At 32.7% G+C, this 5,323-nt stretch overlaps 1 non-coding gene across 1 annotated transcript; it reads right to left on the minus strand.

Moving 5' to 3' along the window:
- Nucleotides 1-2,761: 2,761 nt before the first annotated feature.
- On the minus strand, nucleotides 2,762-2,924 carry LOC121477186. Its single transcript, XR_005984123.1, has one exon. It is a non-coding gene; the product is annotated as a U1 spliceosomal RNA (small nuclear RNA).
- Between the last annotated feature and the right edge of the window lie 2,399 nt (nucleotides 2,925-5,323).

Genomic DNA, 5,323 nt, shown 5'->3' on the forward strand with positions numbered 1-5,323 from the left:
GGTTTATTTTTGATAAAGGATCTTCCTGGCTTGCAGACATTGCTTTCTTGCTATACTCTCAAGTGGGCTTTCCTAGGTGAATGGACACAGGGTGGGGCTGGACTCTGGGGTTCTCTGGTGTCTCTTCTTCCACAGACACTAACCCTATCAGATCAGGACCCAATCCTTATGAACTCATTTAACCATAGTTATTTCCCTATTTCAAATATAGCCACACTGGAGTTTAGAGCTTCAATATATGAATCTGGGAGTATCGGGGAGGAAGGAATATAAATATTCAATCCTTAACACTTACCACTCTGAGATTAAAATAATACATGTATGATTTTGTCATAAATTCCATAGCTTATGTATTACACATGAAGCTTTTTAAATTTACCTTAACACATATATTTACTAAGAGTATATAAGTGCAGTTTTGACATTGAACACTTAATTCCCAGTATTAGTACTGGGAATATATAAGATCATTTTTTATTGCCACCATATTAGGAGGCCCTCTTTGCATTTAATTATCAGAGATGAATGATTCTAAGTGTTATACATAATGCTGGTTAGTCCTATTCAACAAATTTTACCATGGCCAAGTAAGTAATGATTCAATTTAGGAACACCATTTGTCCTTTTTTTTTTTTTTTTAATTCACTTATCCTCTAAAATTATACCCAGTGGTAGCCATGACCTTTCACCCAGGTATTCAATAATGGCAACATAGCAACATGATACCTATACTTGCATATTTTTTCCATCACATATGTTCATAACACCCTATATTGCTTATCTGTTGCCACAATGATGCTGTATAACAAAACACACCAAAATACAATGTAAAAAAATCAAGTAATTATTGAATGCACAAGTCCACAGTTAAAGCAAGGATTTTCTTGCGGGCTTGGTTTGGCTCTCTTGTGCATCTGTAGTAATTTCAGGTTGATGAGGCAAGGGTGGTGATCTTGGCTGGGTTCTCTGGCATATCTGAGGTCCAGTTGTCAGCTGGTCTATTGCGGCCTGGGAGGAGACACTGGGGTGAGAGAACTCTGGTCTGTCTGTGTCTCTTCCTCCAACAGACTTGCTCAGGAATACTTTCAAGGCAAAGATAGAATAATAGCAAGAAGTAGCTGAAATGTACTAGTGTAAGCTCAGTCCTTTGCAATTACTGACTACAATGAGTCATGTGGATGTGCTGAAAAGGGTCATAATCCATCCTCTTGACTGGAGGAGCTGCAAAACTTCATTGCAAAGGAAGTAAACATGGGAAGTAGCAAATAATTTGGGCCATTAAAGCAATATATGAGTTATATATTCTTTTTTTTTATAAATTAATTTTTTATTGGTGTTCAATTTACCAACATACAGAATAACACCCAGTGCTCATCCCATCAAGTGCCCCCCTCAGTGCCCGTCACCCATTCACCCCCACCTCCCTCCCTCCTCCCCTTTCACCACCCCTAGTTCATTTCCCAGAGTTAGGAGTCTTTATGTTCTGTCTCCCTTTCTGATATTTCCCACACATTTCTTCATGCATGCATACATACTTACCTGTAGGATTATCACTGTATTTTCTGTATTCATGGGATCCTATTATCCTATATTCTATTATGCATTTCTCACAGTAGACTGGTAGAGATTTTTGCCTGGTACTATTTAAGTTTTTCTTTTAGCTGCCTATGTAATAGTTCCATATACTTATTCTCATCTAGATAAATAACCAAATGTACTATCACTATTTATCAAGTACATCTTTTATTTCTCAAGATGTATATTTAAAGTCCATATATACTTGAATTTATGTCCATATACACCTGATTGTTTTTCTAGTCTTTTCCATTAATCAGAATATAGTAGTAATATGAGTATTCTTATTATTGCATTAAATAGGTAATAATAATAGTGATTGATTCAAAGTTCTGTGATGATAAATGTAAAGTCCTAAAACAATTCTTTGTATAAAACTATTCTATGTTGGCTGTTAATATTATCACAAATATTTATTATTGTAAACAATACAACTTTGAGAAAGTACTTAAGTGCTATAAGCTTCAATCACTATTTGAAAGTGACACTAATAATAATTTTGTAAGTTAATTTAAAAAATAAGTGATAAAATGTAAGTGTAGATACTACATATATATTTTTTCTATTGCATTGTTTACTTAACATGCTAATTTTAAAAAATGAACACCAAAATAATTGCAAGCTCATGGGGTTTTTCGTTTGTTTGTTTGTTTAACTTTAGAATGAAACTTTTTTTTTAAGATTTTATTTATTTATTCATATGAGAGAGAGAGAGAGAGAGAGAGAGAAAGGCAGAGACACAGGCAGAGGGAGAAGCCGGTTCCATGCAGGGAGCCTGACGTGGGACTCCATCCCGGGTCTCCAGGATCAGACCCTGGGCTGGAGGCTGCGCTAAACCACTGAGCAACCCCGGCTGCCCCAGAATGAAACATTTTAAATTTTAAATTCACATTTTTATTTATTTGCATTCCTGGTTTTGCTCTTCTCAAGGTAACAGATACGAGTAATTGTGACTATGTATACTATGGAGGGTGTTAAAAATAACTCGTGTCCACCGAATTCACCGAGATTCAAAGGAAAAATAAATTAAATGATGTGTTAATAAACCTAAAAAATAATATATTTGCCTTCAGTAGTTCACTGTCAGTACACGTGTGTTGGTATAATTTTCACATACACATATTTACTTGCCTTATATATTACTCAGCTCTAGCCCTGATATAATTTTTTTTCCTGTTTTTATAAAATTGGGGAGACTTCAAACGCAGTCCCACTACCACAAATTATTCAGTCAAGTTTCCCAAGTTTAAGGAAATCTCAAGGGTCAGCACAACCAGAGTGCAATGGATGAGACTTGCCCTAAGAAAACCAACTTCAGGATCATGATATCTCCCTTGTCAGGTAAGTATTATAATTTATTTTAGTTAGACAAGTCATCTTAGTATATTTTAACCAAAATTATCCTTTGGAGATTTTTAGTTGTGAACTAATTTCTAGTATGTTATCTGGTTCCAGTACATTATCTGGTACATTGTCTTGATCTTAGAATTGTGGCAGGAAATAGCAGTGCAGCTGATTTCCCAAAATTAGTAGTAAATATGTTGATACTTGTAGTCAACAAACTTCTACCTGTAAGTTATAGGTACTTCGAAAAGATGCAAAATTTGGTGTTATGACTTATGTCTGTATTCTAAGCTTGGGATAAACACACAAACTGATTAAAATTAAAATTTTTATATACTTATTTCCTTTATTGAATGAAATATTAACACTGATAGTGTGTCAGCCTCTACACCTAAGCTTAAAACTTTGAACTAAATACATCTTTTATAGACTCATGCATAATTTGCATCCATGAATAATCTTAAACAACATTCTTAAAATACTCATTAAGGTTATTATCTCAACATTTCACTTAGTCCTAAAAATAATATTTGCAGTTGTTTTTGTTTGCTTTTAAAATCTTTGTATCATTTTGCCCTGCCTCCAAAATTTTGGTAGCCCTAAGGTTTTAGGAGTAAACAGTATTTCTTTTTGTAAATATTTAAAATGATTCTGTAGTTTGTGAACGTCAAGTTCACTTTCAACAAAAATGTCCTCATGTTATTTCGGGAAGGGAGCTAAGCATAGTATTAATAGTATCATCTATGTGTTCAAACTATCCAAGTATGGATCCTCTCTAATCTCCAGAGCTACTGAACATCTGAGTGCTTTAGTTGTTTCTTACCTAAGCTGGAAACACTAATATACCTAATCCATGACACTATTACAGGGACTGAATCAGTGCTGTTGTTTATGTTATGTTAGAATACTGCCTGGCAGATAATAAGAAATAAAAATATAAATCAGCTGGTTTTGATTTTGTTGTGTTTGTGTTATTAAATGAAAGCACTGTCAAATGTAGCAAATATGGGCTCTTCTATACATTTCTCTCTGCTTTGAAATATATCTGAAAGTCATCCACAGAGTATAAATGACCTTTTATAGCAATGTGTGTATGTATATGTGCGTGCATGTGTGTGTATATACACCTCAAATACATATATTTGAGAAAGAAAATAAAATACATCATCCAAGTACTCCAGTGTGATGACTATGTATATGATATATCTGAATATCAAAAATGTAAGTAGTTCTCACAGGGTATAAATCAATTATGTTTGGAAGGTAATTTAATACTCTATTACTTTCAAAATTTACAATTTCAGTAAACTGTGTTCCTTTATCTGTACATGGAAGTTAAATTTACTGTCATAAAGTGTCCTCTTTATTAGTGAACACAATAGATACCTAAAAAAAAAAATGTTTTTGCATTTATTCAGGTCAAATTTGTGTAATATTTGTAAAATACTAAATTAGCTAATTATTGATTTGTATCATACTCTTTATTTCTCTAATGAAAGAACAGTTTTTGAGCCATTTTTTCATGTATGACATTGTTTTGAATCATAATCATTCATCATTTTAAATACATTTTCATATTTTCTCAAAATCCATCCAAAGGTTATCTTTTTAGTAGAGTTACCAGCACCTTCATTTTCTCACCTTTGTATATAGATTAATGGCACATCTTCATCATGCAGTCTGCACAACACAGAATCTTTAATTAATACAAAAATCTGTCAGTAATATTTTGCAGATTCTATCTACAATACGATGAGTAATACAATGTTTTTGGCTGCCAGCAATTTAAAAGGAAAAAAACTAAGGCTCATTGGTTTAAGTACATGATCTGTCAAAAATGAATCATAGGCAATTAAATTTGACACTTACAGAAATGTTTTTCCGAAGTTTCTCAAAAAGCAGAATGATTCCAAGTTGTTGTTTTTTTTTTTATTTAGAGACAGCAATTCAGATTCTAAGTACTTAACACAGGTTATAAATATGTGTGGTATAAACATGTATTTCTCTGTGGTATATCTAAGAATGTACATAACACAACACTCAAATATAAAACCCATTTGTCATGAGTTACCAAAGAGCATACTCATATTTACTCTAAGACTTTGATAAAATCCTGATGCATAAGGAAACTTTCTGTATTATATATGTGTATATGTAAATATTTTTTCTTTTAAGAGGATGATAAAAAATATTTGTTAAATAAAATGGATTTTATTTCTCGGTAATAAAAAAAAAAATACTAATGGGAGATACAAAGAAAAAAAAAGTCTCTGGAATCCCAACCATTTTCAAAAGGGTATATGAGTCTGCAACCCAATTATTTCTGATAAGTTAATTTTAATGTGCTTATTAGTACTATATTTAAATACATACATACAGGGATCCCTGGGTGGCGCAGCGGTTT

The sequence above is a fragment of the Vulpes lagopus genome, chromosome 16, assembly GCF_018345385.1.
Source record: "Vulpes lagopus strain Blue_001 chromosome 16, ASM1834538v1, whole genome shotgun sequence".
NCBI lineage: Eukaryota > Metazoa > Chordata > Mammalia > Carnivora > Canidae > Vulpes > Vulpes lagopus.